The 24,320-nt window shown below is 42.5% G+C and overlaps 1 long non-coding RNA gene across 1 annotated transcript in view; it reads left to right on the forward strand.

Annotated features, from left to right (window-relative positions):
- The window catches only part of LOC140190614 (uncharacterized), a 42,558-nt gene that overhangs the window by 5,397 nt on the left and 12,841 nt on the right, over positions 1–24,320 (forward strand). The window contains exon 2 of the long non-coding RNA XR_011883650.1: positions 4,854–4,962. This is a non-coding gene — a long non-coding RNA (uncharacterized lncRNA). The remainder of the gene's footprint in view (positions 1–4,853; positions 4,963–24,320) is intronic.

Raw genomic sequence — 24,320 nt, forward strand, 5'->3', positions numbered from 1 at the left:
ATACATCGGTGCAATAATAACCATAACAAAATCAATGAAAGACTGTCCAACTCGGGTGTTCAACCAGAGTGCAAAAAACAACAAACTGTGCAAATACAAAATGAAGAAATAATAATAATAAGAAGAAGAAGAAATAAGAAATAAATATTGAGAACATGAGATAAAGAGTCCTTGTATGTGAGTCCATAGGAGTGTAAAGGCCAATTTATACGTAGCCTGACGTGCACCTCCCTAAAAATGTAATTACACGTCACAGCGACGCAGACCACAACAACTGCGATTGGTCCGCTTGGTAGCATTGCACTTCCTCCTACGCATTTCTAGTTGCTTCTTCTTCTCTGCCATTTTCGAATTGAGAGAGAAGAGAGAAGAAGAACGTGAGTTGGTAAAATGGACCAAATCGAGGAGAGGTTAATTGAGGAAGTCTGAAAATATGTACATTTGTACGACTACGCTCAGTTTCAGTTGCCATTGTTTGAAGTACACAAAGAAACTCTACACAGTGGCATAGAAACCCCACCGCCAACTAGTGTTTTGGTGGTGAATTGCAGAGTGACGCAGACACACCAACGCACAAATATAAATGCTCACAATGGCGTAGGCCACTTGCGTAGGCTATGGCGTGGGCTACAGCGTAGAGCCTACGCAGAAGTATAAATCAGCCTTTAGGGAATAGACAGAGAACATCTGTTTTCTTTGGAGGATCACAAGAGGCGGCAAAGGTTTGTGGACACAGCCAGCTCCATCACAGGCACAGCCTCCCCACCACTGAGGACATCTTCAAGAGCTGGTGTCTCACTAAGAACCACCAACATCCAGGCCCTGCCCTCTTATCATTATTACCATTGGGGAGGAGGTACAGGAGTCAAAGACCCACACTCAACAATTTCTCCCCTCCACCATCAGATTTCTAAACAGTCCATGAACAATACTTCATTATTCCTTTATCTTTGAACTACTTATTTATTTATGTACTTTATAGTCATTTTATGTCCTTGCACTGTACTCATCATCAGCGCCATACGCCGAGTCATATGACATGGGCGATAATAGTCTTCTATATGTTGTCCATGATTGCTCTTGGCAAATTTTTCTGCAGAACTGGTTTGCATTGCCTTCTTCTGGCCAGTGTCTTCACAAGACAGGTGACCCCAGCCATTACCAATACTCTTCAGAGATTGTCTGCCTGGCATCAGTGGTCGCACAACCAGGACTTGTGATATGCACCAGTTACTCAATATGACCATCCACCACCTGCTCCCATAGCTTCACAGGACCCTGATCAGGGGGCTAAGCAGGTACAGCAGGTACCAAGGGTGATCTACGGGCTAGCGGAGGGAAGGAGCACCTTACAGCTGCTTCAGTAGAGACATATCTCCACCCAGCCAATCCAATGCACGACACTGCTGCTGCAAAACAACCAATTTCTTCTCGTTTAAGTCAGCAATAACACATACAATTCTGTTCTAGAGCTACAGGACACAGAACAAAATTGATTGCAAAGAAACCTAGAGGTAACATCAGGGTCGGGAGCACAGAGCCCCGGGGTGGGGACAGATGCAGTAACATTTCAAGCGGCTGGATGAGCATGTGAAAGGAGCCAGTTTGCAGGGCAGCAGGGAGGCTGGGTTGCACTGACGCTGAATCTTGCTGCATGATCTCCTTCTGCACTCTAATCTTTTAATGATGCTGGAAATGTCAGACTTCAAAGGGAAAGCTCTTACACAATCTGTCCCTGAGATGATGCAAATCTGTTCTGTCTGAACCATTTGAAACACTAAGCCTTCAAGCAAGAACCAACTTGTTGGAACTTCAATGAGGTAGAAAGTCCTGCGCAAACACTGATATTGCTCCCCACCCTTTGGAGCACAGAGCAGGCTTGCTTTCAGCTTTGTGGTATTATGCATTGCTTACTGAATTCTTCGTGCATCAGCAGTTTGAACCCAGTTGTTTTGCTGTCTACTTCATTGTAAGCATTTATCTATGAGAGATGTAGTTGAAAGATGATTAATGTTTGCCAAGCAAGGTGCTTGTGTTTGTACTGTTGATGTGTGTCTATTGTACTCAGGTTTCTTTGACAAGTTACATGAATCTGCTCTTTAATCACCAATTTCACTTCCTGCTCAAAATATTTTCTCGTCCCCAGCCAACTTGCATGTGTCTTGGCACTCGACAACACTAAACCTTGCGATTTCATGGGCTTTTGAGACGTGGAGTGACCACAGCAAGGCATTGGTAGGGCATTGATTTATTTTCCCTTTTCATAGGAACAGTGAGAAACTTTGTTTGCGTGTCATCCAATCAGATCATTTCATACAGAAATGTGGAAGAGGAGTAAAAAGAAAAGAGAATGCAGAATATCATGTTGCAACAACAGAAAAACGCAGTGCAGGTACACAAATAAACTACAAGGGCCGTGATAAGGTCGGGTGATCAAGAATTCATCTGTAGCATAGGAGTGGTTTGCTCGAGACTCCGTTAGCAGCAGTATACAATCTCACCTTGGACCTAGTGGTACGTGCCCTGAGGCTTTTCTATCTTTTGCCTGAAAGGAAAAGGGAGAAGAGAAAATGACTGAGCTGGGAGGGGTCCTGAATTACGTTGGGTCCTTTCCTGAGTCAGCAGGAAGTGTATATGGAATCAATGGAGGGTAGAACCTCATAAACTATCCGTCGATCACGTTCAACACAGCTTGCCCTATTCGCGGAGGAGTCTGTCGTTCCCTCATTTGGCCTCACCAGTCACCTCAGAACCCACAAACAGCAAAGAAGCCATAGGTCACCTTTGCTTCCAATGGAGTGCACAGGATGAGGTGGATCTCCGATCCTTTCCTCTTACACACAAGACAATAACAAGATCCACCCCTACTGCCCCAAGATCCTTCACAGAAGTAAAATTAAGGGACACAAAGTGACAATAAGTCAAAAGCACAGCATCATATTGGATGCAGGGAAGTCTGATAAAAGATGAAAGCAGTCACTTGAAGGAGAGAAATGGAGGAACCAAGAAATTTGGGAGGAGAAGTCTAGAACTTAGGATGTAAATGACAAAGGTGAGGGAAGGAACTGGGGGGAAAGGCAGAGAGCATAGAAAGCAGAACTCTTGATTGAAAGAGGTTACACATTAGGAGGTGTATATAAAATTGTAAGAGGTTGGATAGATAGAGTAATTTTTTCAGCTTGGAAACATCAAATAAAAGACAGCATAGTTTCTCCAGTTTAAAGAAAGTTTACAAGGTAAGGATCGAGGAGGAGCTAGGAATGCACTGCCGGGGGGAATGGTGGAAGCAGATGCAATGACAACATTTAAGAGGAACTCAGACATACATGAAGAAGGGAATGGAAGAATATACACTACATACAGGCAGATGGACAGTTATCTTTGGCATTATGGTTGGCACATAAAAGTCTGAAGGGCCTTTTTCTATCATTCTACCTTTGTTGCAGAATGATGAAGTTTTAACCATCATCCTTCATTAGGTATTAATGTTATTCAAGTGAAGGTATTCCAAGAATTCAATGAAGAAGTTCTTGAATTTCATCAATACTAGTTTATAACCTCTTGTTCTGCATTCCTGTATAGAGTGACACAATGCTTCACATTAATTGCATCAAAACTCTTTTCTACAATTCTGGAAGCAGCATTTAGGATTACAGATGCCGCAGTTTTTCCATTTGTTCCATGTTCTTCTGAATTCAAGTGCTTGATACTAGGTATTAGCTCCACAATTGTTCTTTCAGGAATTTGTTCAAGGTATTTCATTTACATCCTGGTAGGAATCCATTGCAGAAGCTGGGAACTGACCAAATCGTGGCATCTTACCCTGCTAGCTTAAAATACTGGTCTCTGATTGTTTTAGTTCCTCAGAGATTTGGAGAATCATCTGTTCAATTCTTACTCAACTTCAGCTTTATACAGATCTGTATCAGCTACACTACATGCTTGTGGCACATCATTACTTTACACTGAGTCCATTGTCATTCTGATGCCCATTCTCAAATCCTGTCAAGGCCTTTCTGTAGCAATCTGGCTATTTCTTCCCACCATCCTGGTTTAGGATCATGTGATCTGGTTAAGTGGGGATTTTACCCAAACAAAAATCAAAGCAACTGCAGATGCCGAATATCCAAAATAAAATCAGAAAATGACTAAATACTCAACGTGTCAGTCTGCATCTGTGGAAGGAGAGAGTGCTAATGTTTCAAGTCAATGGACTTTCATCAGAACCGGGAGGGAGACAAGAGAAACTTGTTAAGCTGCAGGGAGGGTGGGGAGAGGTTATGTCTCTGATAGGTTAAAACCAGTGTGACCATGGGGATAAGCAGTAAACAAGGTCATCTGGTCAATGAGTGACTGGAAGCAGCGAGAACATAGACAAAAGAATGTGGAAGTTGCAGAACATAATGAAGGAGGACATGCCCATCTGGTTCAGCAGAACATGTCCTGCACTCCCAGAGAGAAAGAAAATGGGAAAGCACAAACAAGCTGAGCCAGTCAGATTTGATATAAACTAACATAACAACATGACATATTCTTTTATCACATTGCAAAACAATGAAGCAGGTACAAACACGGGATAAAAAAAAAGATGCTGCAGATGCTGGATATCTTGAGCAACACACACAAAAAGCTGGAAGAACTCAGCAGGTCAGACAGCATCTACTTAGGAAGATAAACAGGCAATGTTTCAGCCTGAGACACTTCCTCAGGACACATTTATTAACCCAGATACAACAATAATGATTTAGAACAGAAGAGTACAGACAGCACATTAAAATCTGTATGATATTATGTTATTCAATGAACAGTTAAATATGAGAAAAGTTGTGAGATTTTCAATTTTTTTTTTCCAGCTGACTTTCTCTTCTTTTGGGAATATAAGGAAATGCAGGTGACTATTAGAGGTCGAGTTTGGAAGACTTTATAGAGCCAAGTGGAGTAAAAGAACTGGATTGACACAAGGTAATTATTAATCTTAAGTATTTGAGTAAATTCTTTCATTCAAGATAGAGATGAGAAGAAATTACTTTACTCAGAGGTTACTGGAATCCTCTACCCTATAGGATCTGTCACTGAGTATATTCAAGACAGAGGTTAAATAATTTTGGGATAATAAAGGGATTAAGGGAATATTGGATTAGAGCAGTAAAATGGCAATTAGGTAGAAAATAATCTTGGTGAACGTGAAACAGGAACAAGGGATCCAGTGGCCTACATGTGATTGTTATGTTCTTACATAAGCTCCTCTGTCCAGTGACTTGAGTAAGTTCTCAGCGGCCCCTCTGCTTCTTCCTGATTGTGAGCTGAGTATATTCCTCACAAAAATCCACAATCAAAAAGAAAGTTAAAAGTGTGTTACAGTCCTTAAAATTGATTTAACCCTAAATAGAAAATTGTTGCACCAACTCCTTCTCTGAAAAGATTTCAGTCAGGTTTAACAATTAATCTCATTGAAGGGCATTGAGTTTACAGCACACAACTCAATCATTCCAGGGCTTGTGTAACCAACTGAGATGTTTATCTGATACTGAACACAGATACCCGGGATTATGTGAATGACTGGCTAAAGTTTAACACTGCAGTGTATTGATCATAGAAACTAACTTCCCTTCCATGGGCTTTATACACACTTCTCACTGCCTTGGTAAAGCAGTCAATACAAAGACCTATCCACCCCGCACATTCTACCTTCTCCCTACTCTCATGGGCAGAAGATACAAAAGCCTGAAAGCATTTAGCTCCAGACTCAAGAACAGCTTCTTTCCCACTGTTATAAGACTATACAATGGCCCCTTGTACAATAAGATAGATTCCTGACCTCACAATTGAACTTGTCATGGCATTAGACCTATTGTCAGCCTGCACTGCACTTTCTCCGTAACACTTCATTCTGCATTCAGTTATTGTTTTATTTTTTACTACTTCAGTGTACTGATGTGATGAAACAAGTACATACATGGATTGTTGTTGTTCCTTCCACTCCTTGTGTAACATCGAGTGACAACCTTGCCACTTCGCTACCATTTTGGTCTGCTTTTACTAGGCCAAATTGCTCATGGTTAAATGGAGATCTGACTTTGGAGACCTGTGTGTAGTCAACGTGTTTCAATTGATGGTAGTAAAACTACACCTGTATCTGGAAGGTCCAACTGTTGATGAGTCAGTACCCTGGCAAAATCTGCACCATGAGGACAAAAGAAACTCTAAGCAAATCCGTGGAAAGGTTATTGAATAGCACAAGTCAGGGGATGGTTACAAGAACATTTCCAAGTCACTGAATATCCCCTGGATGCAGCAAAGTCAATCATCAAGAATGTGGCACAGCTGTAAATCTGCCTAGCACAGGCCATTCTCAAAAACTGACAGACCGTGCAAGTGGGGAACTAGTGAGGGAGGCCACCTAGAGATCTATAACAACTCTGGAGGAGTTACAAGCTTCAGTGGCTGAGATGGGAGAGACGGTGCATACAACACTGTTTTCCGGGTGCTTCACCGGTCACAGTTTTATAGGAGAGTGACAAAGAGAAAGCCACTGTTGGAAAATCTCACATGAAATCTCAGCTAGAATTTTCCAGAAGGCATGTGGAAGACTCTGGAGTCAGATAGAAGAAGGTTCTGTGGTCTGATGAAACTAAAATTGAGCTTTTTTGGCCATCAGAGTAATTGCTATGCTTGGTTTATGCACATCATCGAAGCCACACCATCCCAACCATGAAGCATGGTGGTGGTTGCATCATGCTGTGGAGATGCTTCACTGCAGCAGACCCTGGAAGGCTTGTGAGGGTAGAGGGTGAAATGAATGCAGCAAAATACAGGGAAATCCTGGAAGAAAACCTGATGCAGTCTGCAAGAGAACTGCAACTTGGGAGAAGATTTGTTTTCCAGCAACAGAATTACCCCAAGCATAAAGCCAAAGCTGCACAGGAATGGCTTAAAAACAACAAAGTTAATGTCCTGGAGTGGCCAAGTCAGAATCCAGACCTCAATCCAATTGAGAATTTGTGGCTGGACTTGCACCCCATGCAATCCAGCAGAGCTTGAGCAGTTTTGTAAAGAAGAACAGCGAAAAATTGCAGTGTCCAGATGTGCAAAGCTGATAGAGACCTATCCACACAGACTTAAAGCTGTAATTGTTACCAAAGGTGCGTCTACTAAATACTGACTTGAAGGGGGTGAATACAGGTACTTATGCAATCAATTATTTTGTGTTTTATATTACAAATTAATTTAGATCGAGTTGTAAAGATTTGTTTTCACTTTGATACGAAAGAGTCTTTTACTGTTAATCGGTGTCAAAAAAGCCAAATTAAATCCACTGTGATTCAATGTTGTAAAACAATAAAACATGATAACTTCCTGGTGGGGGGGGGGGTGAGTACTCTTTATAGACACTGTACTTGTTGTCAGGCATCGAAAGGTATAGATGTAAAGTGGGAAAATGGAGTTACCATAGATGGGCAAAAAGTTGGGGCATGGATTTAATGGACCAAAGAGCCCACTTCGTTGAATATCACCTTGTGACTCGATAACAATTAAACCTAATATAAGCTTCTCAATAAAATTAGAACAGAGTGTAATGACTCCACAGAAATATGTAAATGCCCACCATTCTCTTTGATGGATTTATGTTTAATTTAGTAAAAATATGTTTCTTACCTTATAAATTCATTTCCATCCACCCAGTAGGTACTTGAGCAGCAGAAATGACCTGATGTCATTCAGCGGGCCCAATTACTGAACACAAGTGAAAATGTCGTTGAGATAGTTTAAAGAGAAGGACTCATCACAATTAATATTGAATGCATTATCCGTTTTGTTGCATCAGTCAGTTTTGACTTCCAGTTAAACTGAAACTAACAAACCACTTCACACCACCTCCTCTCATTGAAACTACCCATCTGAAGCCTGTAGAGTTGACGGTGACTTTATTGTCTGATGACAGATCGAAGTCAGTCTCCTAGGAATATAGGATCTGATAGCCAATTTTGTAATTTCAGCTTTTATGCTGAAAACTTGCTTGAATGAATCAAAGAAAAACAGCAGATTCTTTGGGGCAGTATATGGGTTGGACAAATAAAGTAGATAAAATTACATGAGATTTTTGCCTTTATTAAATGTGACATAGAATATAATTGCAGCGGATCCTTCCAGAATTGTATAAATTGTGTGCATTTCTGGTCACCACACTACAGGAAGGAAGTGGCAGCTCTAGAGGGGGTGGGAAGAAACTTCTGAGGATGGTGCCTGAGCTGGAGAAGCACAGAGATAAAAAAAACTCTCTGGGTAGGGGTTGCTTCAAATAAAATGGACAGAGGGGAGATTTAACTCTGTCCAAAATATGAAAGATCTACCATGGTAAAAGAAATTGGTGACTGGGTGGCATGGATCGTGAGTGAAGGACAAGTAAGAGTTAAGAAAATAATTATTTTGTATGAGTGCCAGGGAGTCTTGTTACATTGTTAGAAGGAGTGGTGGAGGCAGAACCCCTCACCACATTGAAAAAATGGAAAGGAGATGAGTACTTTGTAAATACAGGAAAGTGACAATAACCTAAGCAAGTCATACAAAGTGCTGGAGGAAGTCAGCAAGCCAGGCAGTGCCTATGGAAAGGACTAAACAGTCAACATTTTGGGATGAGTAGTCCCAATGAAGGGTCTTTTCCATAGATGCTGCCTGGCCTGCTGATTTCCTTCCGTATTTTGAGTGCGCTGCTTAGATTTCCAGCGCCTGCAGATTTTCTCTTGTTTGTGAATAACCAAAGTAAGTCTCAAACAAGAGACAGTGAGTGGAAGCCAATTGCCCACACAGCCATCCACTGCTAGCAGTGCATCCAGCTTTAGAGGTAACTTTTATAAACAGTTCACTTTGAACATCTGATTTCTCCTTTTAATCTGCTCTCTTGACATTCCTCCACTGAAGGGTTAATTTGCTTTGCTTCCGTGCTGAGGAGGAAGGGAGTATTGCTATTTGAAGAGGTTCCCCGCCACCTGCTGGGATATTTGGGGTCACATCAACACTATGAGCTCAGCTGTCCTCCTGGGTGAGTTGTAGTTTTTCACAGTACATCAACCCTCTCTCTCTCATACGGGAGAGGAGGCATGGTAATGTAGCAGTTACTGTAATGCTATTACAGCACCAGCAACCCGGGTTTGATTCCCACCACTGACTGTAAGTGGCTTGTACGTTCTCCCCGTTACCACGTGGGTTTCCTCCAGGTGCTTTGGTTTCCTCCCACAGTCCAAAGATGTACAGGTTAGTAGATTAGTTGGTCATATGGGTATAATTGGGCAGTACAGACCCGTTGGGCCAGTAGGGCCATGTCACTGTGCTATATCTTTAAAATAAATAATAAATAATATTAAATATTTAAAAATAGTAAATAATATTTTTCTTGCTCCCTCTCTCTGCCCTGTATTTTACCTGTAAGTAACCCATTTGTTGCACACAAATCTCAGTGTTACATACCATCCCTTCCAGACTAAGATGGGACCAGATGAGTACATGCAACATCTTCATGGTTAGCAGAAAAAATATTACTTTTGTTTTCCTTTCCCATCTTTGACAAATTCTCTACCCCTGTCTCTCCCAGGTGCTGGTGGCCCTTTCACCCATCTTCTCCAACTCTCGGGATTTTATACACCTCTCAGATCACTCCTCATTCTCCTGTGCTCCAATGTAACATGTCTGGACCTGCTCGACCTCCCTCCACAACTCAGTTGCTTGAGCCCTGGCAACATCCTTGTAAATCTCCCTCGCACTCTGTCCAGCTTAATGACATCTTTCCTACAGCAGAGTGACCAAAATATAATGCTTCAAATTGTAGATTTTGCCTCTGTGTGGATGTGGTAGACTTTTGGGGAAGGCTCATGAGAATGTGGAGAGAATAAAGTAAATGTTATGTCTGAACTCTGAGGACTGAAGGGTCTGTTTCCATGACATATGGGCCCATGTTTCTGTGAGGTTTTACTGTGGATAGGTCTACAGGGAAATGAGCGGGTTTTAAGTGGGTGTTTTCCACAGTAGGTGGGCAGTAACAGGTTTATATTTGGCAGGTCCAACAACAAACGGGGTCTACAATAGCCAGACATGGAGCAGGGTGTGTGATTGTTGGATTTTACACTTGGCAGGGGAAATGCTCCAACCCGCCTTTCTTCACTTCAAGGCAGAATTCCGAGGGCAATACCCTTCGAGACTTCAACGTCAAATTGAGCTTATTATCGTGTGCACAAACACATGTATGCACGTGTGCAATGAAAAACCGACTTGCAGCACAAATCTTCAGATAAGCAGCATCCAGAAGAAAATGTAAACTAAACATATACATTTTGTACAAGAAGCAACGCAATTAGAACAAAAAAAAACACAATGCATTTTAGTGGAAGGTGGTCAAAGTGATAATAGTGCTACTAAATGTAGTGCTTAGGGTTGTGCCAGTTAGTTCAAGAACTGAATGTAGGGAAGCAGATGTTCTTGAACACGATGGTGTGCGACCACCTGCCAAACAGATTGCTGAGAAAAGGTGAAATGGGCCAGTTGGTGGGGATCTTCAGTGATGGATTTTGCCTTCTTGAGGGAGCACGTCCTGTGGATAATATTGATGATGAGGAGGAAATGTGTCCAAGATATATTGGGTTGAGTCCACTACTCTCTATGGCTTCTTATGATCCTGTGCATTCAAATTTCTGCAGCAGAGCATGATACTGTGCAACCAGCTGGGATCAGAATCAGCATCAGAACCATCTTTATTATTACTGACATATGTCATGAAATTTGTTGTTTTGTGACAGTACAGTGCAAGACATAACAATTATTAATTACAAAAAAAAAATTAAATAGTGCAAGGGAAGAATAATGGGGTCGTGTTCATGGGTTCATAGACCATTAAGAAATCTGATGGTGGAGGGGGAAGAAATTCTTACTAAATCATTGAGTGTTGGTCTTCAGGCTCCTGTACTTCCTCTCTGATAGTTGTAATGAGAAGAAGACGTGTCCTGGACGGTGGAGGTCCTTAATGATGGAATTGGCTCAATGGTGGGGAGGGTTGTGTTCATAATGGAGCTGAATGAGTCAATGACAATCTGCAGCTTCTCTGATTCTGCACTCTGTTCCATACCAGGTGTTGATGCAGCCAGTCAGAATGCTCTCCACTGTACTGTACATCCGTAGAAATTTGCAAGAGGCATAGCAAATCTCAAACTCCTAACAAAGTAGAGACGCTGGCTTGCCTTCCTCATGATTGCATTGATGTGTTGGGCCCGGAGTAGATCCTTGGAGATGTTGATGCCCAGGAAATTCTACAGCTCACCCTTTCCATCACCAACCCCTCAATGAGGACTGGTGTGTGTTCTCCTTTCTTGAAGTCCATAACCCAGTCCTTGATCTTGCTGATGTCGAGTGTGAAGTTGTTATTGTGATGCCGGTCAACCAGCCAATCGATCTCAGTCCCATACGTCTCCTCATTGCTGTCTACGATCCTGCCAACAACAGTGGCGTCATGGGTGAATTTATGGAGGGCATTTTAGCTGTACTTTGCTACACAGTCATGAGCAGAGAAAGAGTAGATGGTGGGCTATACATACTTCAGAACATTTGAAAAGGTACGTTCAACAGGATTCATCCGCCAAAAGCTATGGTTATACAGTGCTGTTAGTTATAGACAGACATGAATCAGCATGGTTGTGTGGTGAATTCTCCATTAACCATACCTGGGATATAAATCAAAATTGGAACTGGTTTATTATTGCCAGATTCATTGGGATGCGGAGAAAAGGTTCTGTTTGCATGCCATCCAGAAAGATCATTGCATACTTATGTACATCAAGGTAGTAAATCAGAACACAAAATGCAGAGTAAATTGCTACAGTAACAAAAGAAATGCAGTACTGGCAGACAAGTAAGGCACCAGGGCCCTGACAAGAGAACCAGAGTTCAGGGTCCATCCAAAAGTCATATAATATTGGGGTAGAAAAAGACCTTGAGCCCCGTGGTGTGTGCCCTCATGCATTTGTAGCTTCTGCCCATTGGGAGAGGAGAGAAGAGAGAATGACCTAGTGGAAGTGGTCCTTGATTATGTTGCCTGCTTTACTGAGGCAGCGAAAAGCATAGACCAAATCAAAGGAGGGGAGGCTGGATTGTGTTATAGGCCAGGCTGTGTTCACAACTCTTCAATTTCTTGCTTGATCAAGCCCCGTCCCAGCAGTGGCCATTAGCTGGATGAAATTACCTTCACTCTAACTCATGGGTTTAATTAATTTCGCAAAAGAACTGAACAGTAAAAAGTCCACTTACTTTATTGTCTAGGCTTTCGGGTCATAGAAAAAGTACAGCACTGAAACACGCCCTTTTGGCCCATCTAGCCAGTGCTGAGCCATTTAAACGACCTACTTCCATCAACTTGCACCGAGACCATAGCTCTCCATACCCCTACTATCCATGTACCTATCCAAACTTCTCTTAAACATTGAAATCAAACTCACATGTACCACTTCTACTGGTAGCTCATTCCATACTCTCGTACGCCCTGAGTGAAGAATTTTCCCCACATATTCTCCTTAAAATTTTCACCTTTCACCCCTAACCCATTCAGTGGAAAAAGCCCGCTTGCATTTACACTATCCATACTCCTCATAATTTTGTATACCTCTATCAAATTTCCCCTCAATCTTATACATTCCAAGGAATAAGGTCCTAATCCTTTCAATCTTTCCTGATAACTTAGATCCTCCAAACTCAGCAACATCTATACTTTACTTAGTACTTTGCTTTGGGTGAATGTGAAACAGGAAATTAATAGTTATCTCGACTGTTAATCTATCACAAGATCAGTGAATTATGTAAACAATAAAGAGTAAAAGGGTGAGAGTTGACTGCTGGAAAATGATGCTGGTGAGTTTGTAATGGGGGACAAAGGAATGGCAAATGAACTTAATGGGTACTTTGCATCATTCTTCACTGTGGAAGACACTAACTGTATGCTAGAGGTCCGTGAGTGTCATGGAGCAGGAGTGAGTGCCATTGCTATTACAGAGGAAAAAGTGCTAGGCAAACTCAAAGGTCTTAAGGTGGATAAGTCATCTGAGCCAGATGGACTGCATCCCAGAGTCCTGAGAGAGGTTGCTGAAGAGATAACAGATGCATTGGTCATGATCTTCCAAGAATCTCTTGATTCTGCATGGTTTCGGAGGACTGGGAGATTGTAAATGTTCTTTACTCTTTAAGAACGGAGGAAAGCAAAAGAAAGGAAATTATAGGCCAGTTGGCCTAACCTCAGTGGTTGGGAAAGTGTTGGAGTATTATTAAGGATGAGGTTTTGGGGTACTTGAAGACTAATGATAAAATAAGTCAAAGTCAGCAGGGTTTCTGTAAAGGGAAATTTTGCCTGACAAATCTGTCAGAGTTCTTTGAGGAAGTAACAAGCAGGGTGGACAAAGGAGAGGCAATGGATGTCATTTACTTGGATTTTCAGAAGGCATTTAATAAGGTGCCACACATGAGGCTACTTAACAAGATAAAATCCTATGGTGTTACAGGAAAGATACCAGCATGCATAGTGGAATGGCTGACAGGCAAGAAGCAGCAAATGGAAATAAAGGGACCTTTTCTGGTTGGCTGCCAGTGACTAGTGGTGTTCCTCAGAGGTCAGTATTGGGACTGCTACTTTTCACACAGTTTGTCAGTGATTTAGACAATGGAATTGATGGCTTTGTGGCAAAGTCTGTGGATGATACAAAGATAGGTGGGGCGTAGGTAGTGCTGAGGAAGCAATGCGATTGCAGCAGGACTTAAACAAATTGGAGGAATGGGCAAAAAAGTGGCAGATGGAATACGGTGTCGGGAAATGTATGATAATGCATTTGGTAAAAGGAACAATAGTGCAGACTATTATCTAAATGGGGAGAAAATTCAAACATCAGGGGTACAGAGGGTCTTAGGAGTCCTCGTACAAGACTCCCAGAAAGTTAATTAACGGGTTGAGGCTGTGGTAAAGAAAGCAAATGCAACGTTGGCATTTATTTCAAGGGGAATAAAATATAAAAGCAAAGAGATAATGCTGAGCCTTTATAAGACACTAGTCAGGCTGCACTTGGAGTATTGTCAATAGTTTTGCACCACATATCTCAAGAAGGATGTGTTGTCATTGGAGACAGTCCAGAGGAGATTCATGAAGATGATTCCAGGAATGAAAAGGGTAACATGTGAGGAGCGTCTGGCAGCTTTGGGCCTGAACTCACTGGAATTTAGAAGAACGCGGAGGGATCTCATTGAAACCTACCAAATGTTGAAAGGACTAGATAGGGTGGATGTGGAGAGGATGTTCCCAATGGTGGGGTATCCAGAACTAGAGAGAACAGCCTCAAAACTGAGAGGTGACCCTTTAGAACAAAGATAAGGAGGAATTTTTTTTTTTAGCCGGAGAGTAGTAAATCAATGGAATCCTCTGCCACGGACTGCAGTGGAGGCCCAGTCCATGGGTGGAAGTTGAATGTTTCCTGATTGGTCAGGACATCAAAGGATATGGAAAGAAGGCAGGTGTATGGGGTTGAGTGGGATCCAGGATCAGCCATGATGCAATAGCGGAACAAACTCGACAGGCTGAATGGCCTAATTCTGCTCCTATGTCTTATGGTCTAAATGCTGTTCCGATTTTGATGTGTCTTTTTTTATACCATGGTACGTTATCTAGAGCAACAATTGAGTAAAGGCAGTGTTTTCCAGTGAGGGCGGTGTGCAATGTTGAGGCAGTGTTTGTAGCCACGTGCCTGCTGTCCTTGTCCTCTGAGCCAGTGGTTTTGGATCTGTCACTGAAGAAGCTCTGGCAGGTTGCCTCTGAGGATCTGTACAACCGTGGTATAACAGGTGGATGTCAGGGCAAGCATCAGAAAGAAATGGGGTCAATAAGGCAATTTCTTCATTCAAATGAAACTATCAAATTAGGCAGAAATACAAGGAGAATCTCAAGAACAGCTTCATCTGAATCTAAAATCGTACACAATGCATTGTAATAAGAACCCAGGAAGCAAGTGAGTCAAAATAAAGGTTTAAAAGCGTTTTCTGTCTGTGTAATTTAGATTTTGTGCTCACAGGAGTTCAAATTTTGGATGCATTGCTTAATTTTAAAAAACTACAAGAAGTTCATAACGGGGCACAATTTTCAAGTAGATTAGATGATAGAATATCAATAGGTGATAAGACATTCACATACTCATGGAGCTTGTAGTATTGAACAAACTCCCAACATAAAGGTTTTTGACTAAGGATGAGCAAATAATGAGATAGGTCTGGCTTGACACGATGTAAGGATTCTTTTAGTGGACTTTAGTAAGATTCTTCAACAATATGGTCCTGTTTGTACTGTGGGGGTCTTGCTCCCCATTCTTGATGTTTTGTGCATTGCTATAACCAGATGCAAGTATTTCATCAAGAAGAAAAATTAAATCTTTTTGTGACTGTGATAATATTGTACCTCACCTCTTCAGCCTTAGCCTCTCTGTAACTCTTTACTTAAGCCTTACCTCGCTGTTTCATTTCTTAGGGCAAAGAAAGTGCCTTCACTCTCCCAAACACATTGCTGCAAACACCGCTTACATGTACTCCATAATGTTGCACATAACCCTCACTGCAAAGTACCTCTTTTCCTCACATGTTGCCCTAGATAGCATGCCATGTATGTGGGACACATCAAAATTGGAATCATTAGTTGGACTGTCCTCCTGCCCTCAAAACCCTGGAGTCATCCAAGAATCCAGGATTCTTGCTCTTCTGCTCTGCCACAAATCTCAGTTTAGGTTCCGAATGTCAGCCAATTGAAGCCACCTCAAGAGCCTGAAGGAGCAAAACAAATGAGTTGCTTATTGACTTCAGGAAGTGGGGGACAGGGGCAGTGCACACACTCCTGTTTACATCGACAGTGCTGAGGTCAAGAGGATTGAGACGGACAAGTTCCCAGGAGTGACGATCACCAATAGCTTGTCCTGACCTGACCATGCAGATTGAATGGCCAAGAAAGCTCCCCGGTGCCTCTGCTTCCTCAGGAGGCTAAAGACATATCCCCTTTGACCCTCATAAAGTTTTCCTGATGCACCATTGAAAGCATCACATCCAGATGCATTACCAGGTGAGGGAAAGGAGTGAAGGGTGGACATTTTGGTCAGCGACCCTGGAAAGTAACAGGAAAGAAGTCGGGGGAGAAGGTGGGAGAGGGGAATGAATACGAGCCAGAAGGTGAATTGTAAAGCCAGATAAGCCAGGTGAGGGGGGAGGTGGGTGGGTGGGGGAGGGGGGATGGAGTGAAAAGCTGGGATGTGATAGGTGACGAAGGCAAAGGGCTGAAGAGGAGAGGAGAGTGGATTATGGGAGAAAGGGAAAGTGGAGGGAGGTTTTCACTGTACCTTGGGACATGTGACAATAATAAATCGATTTACCAAGCAGTAGAGTTCCATGCAGTTACTTTGGGAAATCCTACATCATCACCTTTGTCCTTTACGTGCCCTGCTCAGGCTCACTGCCAACAATGTGTGTCCTCTCAACCATGGTACAGGCTGTTTGCAGGGGCAATGCTCCGGTTGACCGAGAACTGCACTTCTGATCTGGCTCTGGTGTGGCAGTGTCTGTGCTCGCTCCTTCCCCACCAAGGTTTGCTGTTGCCTCTCTGTCACTCTCCTTTCCGAACCAGAGAGGCAGCCAGCGTGCGAGGGAATGAGCAAGGAAGCATTCAGCACTACTTGATCAGAGCAAAGCATCACCATAGAAACCTAATCAGAATAAGGTTCAATATCACCCGCCTCTGTTGTGAAATCTGTTAACTTAGTGACAGCAGTAAAATGCAATACATGATAATAAAGACAAAGTAAGTAAATCAATCACAGAAAGTATGTATGTATATATATATATATATATATATATATATATATAAAATAGTTAAATTAAAAATAGTGCAAAAACAAAAATAATATTAAAAAAAAGTGAGGGAGTGTTCATGGGATCAATGTTCATTTAGGAATCGGATGGCAGAGGGGAAGAAGCTGTTCCTGAATCACTGAGTGTGTGCCTTCAGGCTTCTGTATCTCCTTCCTGATGGTAACAGTGAGAAAAGGGCATGCCCTGGGTGCTGGAGGTCCTTAATAATGGACGCTGCCTTTCTAAGACACTGCTTCCTTAAAGACGTCTTGGATACTATGGAGGCTAGTACCCAAGATGGAGCCGACTAATTTTACAACATTATGTAGCTTCTTTCGATCCTGTGCAGCAGCCCCCGCCCCCGCAACCAAGACCATATTAGACGGTGATGCAGCCTGTCAGAATGCTGTCCACAGTACATCTGTAGAAGTTTTCGAGTGTTTTAGTGTTGAGAAATCTACCAATTCTATAAAATTGCAATCTAGGTAGCTACTAATGCTGAACACCAAGGGTCACCTCTTTCCAACATTCAACATTCTGATTGCCCCTGTCCTTTCCAAAATCCACAGCAAAACTGATTCAAAGGCCCTAGCAGAGTGCATTAGTTGATAGTCATATACACCAGAGTGCAATGTAATTCCTCGCTGCCATGGAGATGACAGAATAAACAGTAGGAGAGGTAATAATAAATACCATAATAAATATAACAAGCAGTGCAAACAGAATGGTACAGAGATTGCAATGCAATCTGAGGTTGTGCAAACAGAAATGCTAAAATGATGTCATTGGAATAACTGGGAAAGGTGGAAGTAAGAGTCCGGGAGCACAGCAGCACCATCGGCAAGGGGATATGAAGGGAGTAATCGGTTCAGGAGGCTGATAACAGTGGGGAAGAAGCCATTTTATGTGAGATTAGTTGTCTCGACTTTCAAACTCCTATATCTTCTCCCAGGATGGAGAAGAGAGAAATGGGAACACCCAGGGTGACTGGCCTCCTTGATGATACTGTTAGGCTTCCCGATGCAATGGACCAGGAAGGTGGACAAGCTGGCAGGAAGTGACAAAGCCTAAGAAGGACTAAGGGTTTACCACTCTCTATAGGTTCTGTCAGCCCAGAGCAGAACCGTTGCCATACTGGGCTGAGATGCTGTCTCTAGTGCATTTGTGGAAGTCGGAGAGAATCCTTGTGGGAAAGCCAAATCCAATCAGACACCTATTTGCCCTGGTGTGCTTTCATGACCACCACATCCGTGGAGGGGGACCAAATAAGATTGCTAGTGATATGGATGTCAAGGCATCAACCATTTCTATAGCAACTCTGTTGGCAGGACAGGGTTGTGATTACCCCAGTCACTCCCTCTCACCCAATGCCCCACAGCTTCTTTAGTTCAACAACCAGTTCTTTCATCTTACAGGCGGTAAGGACTAGATTATTGCTAGGACACATTGGCCCTAGTTCCCAGTGTCATTACTTGATGATCCTAGCTCAATCCCTAGCGAGTTTCCAGACCTCTATCCTTTTAGTGGATATTCTCTCCATGCCTTTTCTTCCAGCAATGTGAACTTACTCCTCGGTTTAAGCCTAGGGTTGTTACAGAAAAGGAAGACGTGGAGGGTGATTGGATTGCAAGCCAGGAGGTTGGAGAAGGGAAGTAGAAAACCAAACTGTATGTTAAAAACAGGGGACAGAGAATCTGGGGAATATAAAGTGGGAATATTGCATTAAGAGTGCAAGTGGATGCTTGGTGGTTGCCATGGACTCGATGGCCCAAAGAGCTTTTTTAAGCACTCTATGACTCTGTAAACAAAGGTTATATAATTTCCAGCTACCACCAGTGATAAATTATGCTCAGTAGTCAAAGTGAACAGAATGGAGGGACAGAATGTTTGTTTTTTTTTTGCTTCTTGCTTTGTGCAAGATGAATATCATGTCGCTACGTTTTAATAAATTTCCAACACCACATGTACGTCATTGGCTAGATATACTTTGGGTTGTTGGGACAATAAGACGGGCTAAGATAAATCAAGTTCTTTCCTTCCCAATCCAAACATCATATCTTCGCATTGCTCCCCCTCAGAAACATCCTAAATCCCTTTCTTTGCAAATATTCCTTGCAATCCAGAGTATCTTATCTTCTCCTGCTCAGCTCCCACCCTCCCCCAGCTCTTTGATTTAGACTGTGAATTGTTGCTTATTCATTGCACAGTCTCCTGTTCATCTGCTACCTAAACTCCAGATCTAGAAAATAAGTGTGTAGAAAGTTTTCTTCTCTGCTAAACTAATGAAAACTCTTGCAAAATGTATCACCCATCACCTTCCAGCGATCCTCCTTCACCTCCTCACACCCTTATAATTCTGTCGTCTTCCCACTCTCTTTCTAGTCCTGAAGAAGGATCTCAACCCAAAACGTTGACTACTTTTTCATTCCCATGGATGCAGTTTAACCTGCTGAGTTCTGCTGGCATTTCACTTGTGTTGCTTTGGATTTCCAGCAACTACAGAATTGCTCAAATAAATCCTGTTGCTATCTCTCAATGACAATGAATTTTAATAGGAAAAATTTGGCAATGACTTATTTAGTTCTCATTTCTCTTCCTATCTTTTTTCACTCTAAAACGATGACTCTTCTTGGGTGGAATTCCTTTGGTACCAATATACTCCTTTCTCAGAGTAGTGTGTCAGCCAGCTTTTAGATTGTGGAAGGCATTGCTACTGAGTGTGTTATTCCTCTGATCAATGGTCACAAGCTTAAAATGTTGATCGATTCTCTTTCTGCATACTGCCTGGCCCATTCAGTTTTTCTAGCTTCTTCTATTTTTGCTTCAGAAGTCCAGCATCTGCAGTTTCCCTGATTTTCATTGTCGTCACTGCCCTTGCCAAAAATTTTTTTAAATACAAGCTGTACCTAATTAAAAGTAAAGGCAGTGAGTACATTCTAACACCAAAAAAAGCTGCTAAAGAAATGCAAATAAAAAAGTCTTCTCGATCGATGGGTGTGGAGATGAACTCCAACTATTCACTGTTGCAGTGTATTTATTGACAGAATAGTACAGCATAAGCACAGGTCTTTCACCCCACCATATCTGTACTGACCATAATTACTATATAATCAATCCCATCTGCCTGCATATGGCCCATATCCCACTGTTTACTCTTTCATGTGTTTGTCTAAAGTCTTCTTAAACATGGCTATTGTACCTGCTTCCAGCCACCCATCATTCTCTGCACATTTCCTTTAAACTCTTTCACTATAAAGTTTGTCTTTTATCTCCATTGTGCTGAGGCTATGAAGGCTACCCGGCTGCTGTGCTCCATGCCCACGAATACGATGACCCGATAAGCGAGGCTTTGGGCTGATTCCGGGCTGCTCCAGGGTTCGGAATTGAGGACTCAACTTTAGTTTGGAATGTTGCTGTTCACTTCAATTATTTTGCATAATTCAGGAACATAGAAAACCTACAGCACAATACAGGCCCTTCAGCCCACAATGCTGTGCCGAACATGTACTTACATTAGAAATTACCTAGGGTTACCCATAGCCCTCTATTTTTCTAAGCTCCATGTACCTATCCAGGAGTCTCTTAAAAGACCCTATCGTATCTGCCTCCACCACCATCACCGGCAGCCCATTCCATGCACTCACCACTCTCTGCGTAAAAAACTTACCCCTGCTATCTCCTCTGAACCTACTTCCAAGCACCTTAAAACTGTGCCCTCTTGTGCTAGCCATTACAGCCCTGGGAGAAGCCTCTGACTACCCACACGATCAATGCCTCTCATCATCTTATACGCCTCTATCAGATCACCTCTCATCATCCGCCATTCCAAGGAGAAAAGGCTAAGTTCACTCAACCTATTCTCATAAGGCATGCTCCCCAATCCAGGCAACATCCTTGTAAATCTCCTCTGCACCGTTTCTATGGTTTCCACGTCCTTCCTGTAGTGAGGTGACCAGAACTGAGAACAATACCCCAAGTGGGGCCCAAACAGGGTCCTATGTAGCTGCAACATTACCTCTCAGCTCCTAAACTCAATCCCATGATTGATGAAGGCCAATTCACCGTATGCCTTCTTAACCACACAGTCAACCTGAGCAGCAGCTTTGAGTGAACTATGAACTCGGACCCCAAGATCCCTCTGATCTTCCACACTGCCAAGAGTCTTAACATTAATACTATATTCTGCCATCATATTTGACTAACCAAAATGAACCACCTCACACTTATCTGGGTTGAACTCCATCTGCCACTTCTCAGCCCAGTTTTGCATCCTCCACACTATCCACAACCTTTGCGTCATCAGCAAACTTACTAACCTATCCCTCCACTTCCTCATCCAGGTCATTTATAAAAATCACAAAGAGAAGGGGTCCCAGAACAGATTCCTGAGGCACACCACTGGTCACCGACCCCCATGCAGAATATGACCTGTCTACAACCACACTTTGCCTTCTGTAGGCAAGCCAATTCTGTATCCACAAAGCAAGGCCCCCTTGGATCTCTTGCCTCCTTACTTTCTCAATAAGCCTTGCATGGAGTACCTTATCAAATGCCTTGCTGAAATCCATATACACTACATCTACTACCCTACCTTCATCAATCTGTTTAGTCACATCCTCAAAAAATTCATTCAGGCTCATAAGGCACGACCTGGCTTTGACAAAGCCATGCTGACTATTCCTAATCATATTATGTCTCTCCAAATGTTCATAAATCCTGCCTCTCAGGACTTTTTCCATCAACTTACCAACCACTGAAGTAAGACTCACTGATCTTTAATTTCCTGGGCTATCTCTACTTCCTTTCTTGAACAAGGGAACAACATCTGCAATCCTCCAATCCTCCGGAACCTCCCCTGTCCCCATTGATGATGCAAAGATCATCGCCAGAGGCTCAGCAATCTCCTCCCTCACCTCTCAAAGTAGCCTGGGGTATATCTCTTCTGGTCCCGGTGACTTATCCAACTTGATGCTCTCCAAAAGCTCCAGCACATCCTCTTTCTTAATATCTACATGCTCAAGCTTTTCAGTCTGCTTTAAGTCATCCCTACAATTGCCAAGACCCTTTTCCATTATGAATACCGAAGCAAAGTATTCATTAAGTACCTCAGCTGTCTCCTCCAGTTCCATACACACTGTTCCACTGCCACACTTGATAGGTCCTATTCTCTCAAATCTTATCCTCTTGCTCTTCACATACTTGTACAATACCTTGGGGTTTTATTTCATCCTGCCCGCCAAGGCCTTCTCATGACTCCTTCTGGCTCTCCTAATTTCATTCTCCTTCCTGCTAGCCTTAAAATCTTCTAGATCGCTAACATTACCTAGCTCTCTGAACATGTTGTAAGCTTTTCTTTCTTCTTGATTAGATTTTCAACAGACTTTATACACCATGGTTTCTGTACCTTACCATCCTTACCCTGTCTCATTGGAACGAAACTATGCAGAACGCCACGCAAATATCCCCTGAACATTTTCCACATTTCTACCATACATTTCCCTGAGAGCATCTGTTCCTAATTTATACTTCCAAGTTCCTGCCTGATAGCTTCATATTTCCCCTTACACCAATTAAATGCTTTCCTAATTGTCTGTTCCTATCCTTCTCCAATGCTATGGTAAAGGAGAACGAATTCTGATCACTATCTGCAAAATGCTCTCCACTGAGAGACCTGACACCTGACAGCTTACCAGGTTCATTTCCCAATACCAGCTCAAGTACAGCCTCTCCTCTTGAAGGCTAATCTATGTATTGTGTCAGGAAACCTTCCTGAACACACCTAACCAACTCCACCCCATCTAAACCTCTTTCTCTAGGGATATGCCAATCAACATTTGGGAAATTAAAATCTCCCACCACGACAATCCTGTTATTATTACACCTTTCCAGAATCTGTCTCCCTATCTGCTCCTTGATGTCCCTGTTATTATTGGGTGGTCTATAAAAAACACCCAGTAGGGTTATTGACCCCCCCTTCCTGTTTCTAAGTTCCACCCACAGAGACTCCGTAAACAATTCCTCCATGACTTCCTCCTTTTCTGCAGCCATGACTCTGATTAACAATGCCACGCCACCACCTCTTTTGCCTCCCTCCCTATCCTTTCTGAAACATCTAAAACCCGGCACGAGAAGTAACCATTCCTGCCCCTGAGCCATCCAAGTCTCTGTAATGGTCACAACATCATAGCTACATGTACCGATCCTTTCCTATTTTCTTCTTTCTTTTGCGCACTGAATGTTGGTCTTTTTCTCTTCTTTTTATTCTTTAGTCTCTCTTTAATTGGGTTCTTTCAGGGCTCTTGCTTTGTGGCTACCTGTGAGTAAACAAATCTCAAAGTTTTATAATTTACATATACTTTGATAATAAGTGTACTTGAATCTTGAATTTTGGATATTAAGAAAAAGACTCCCCAATCTCTGCCTCTCATAATCTTATGAACCTCTATCTGTTCTCCCCTCAGCCTCTGGTGTTCTAGATAAAACAATCCACCTTTGTCCAGTCTCTCTAATCCAGACAACATCCTGGTAAACTTCTTCTGCACCCCCTCCAAAGTTTCCACATTCTGAAATGCAGCAACCAGAGTTGCACACGACACTCCAAGTGTGGCCTGACCAAAGTTTTATATAGCTGCAACATGACTTCTTGACTTTTATACTCAATGTCTCAACTGATGAAGGCAAATGTGTTATTTGCTTTCCTTACTACTGTCTACTTGTGTTACCCTTTTTGGGGAATCTTCCTTAGAGAATGATTCAGTGAGAACAAGTCATTTCACATCACAATGAAGAAAATCCATGAGGCACTGGTGGCAGGACTGTCAGGGTTGAGTAGAAACATACTTAATATTTATGAGCTGCAGGAATCTTTTGCTCTTCATCAAAACGGGAACCAAACTAAACCCAACTGGATAAGCAGGGTTAGCTGTATAGACCTGATAACGCGTTAGATCCAGGAACCAGTTCAAAGGCTGAAGCTTATTTATATGGTTAGTTTACTGATGCATGACACAGATAGCTTGGGCACTGGACTACATAAACGAAACTCATCAACAGTAAGTTGACAAATGAGTCTCACAAATGGGATTTGCTACAAACACAGCCAGATGCAGTTTCTTTTCCTTCAGAAAGGAAAGTTTCAGTTGTCCTTTGTTAAAAGCAATGAGCTATGAACAACTGCCTATTTGAAGGAGCTGCAGTCAGATGAGTCAAAGGTCATAGCACACCTCCATTGTGTGCTTCCATGGGGATCTGTGCCAAGTGAGACCTGGTCCCCAAAGCAAGGAGCTGTGACAGGTGAGATTTCCTGCCATGGAGCCAAACAGCACAGCAACAGGTCCTTCTGCCCATCTGGTCCATGCCACCCTAATTCAGAACATTTACCCCACAGTTGTCTGCTATCCCACTAAATCTTTCCATTCCATGTG

This window comes from Mobula birostris, chromosome 2 (genome assembly GCF_030028105.1).
Source record: "Mobula birostris isolate sMobBir1 chromosome 2, sMobBir1.hap1, whole genome shotgun sequence".
In the NCBI taxonomy this organism is placed as follows: Eukaryota; Metazoa; Chordata; class Chondrichthyes; order Myliobatiformes; family Myliobatidae; genus Mobula; species Mobula birostris.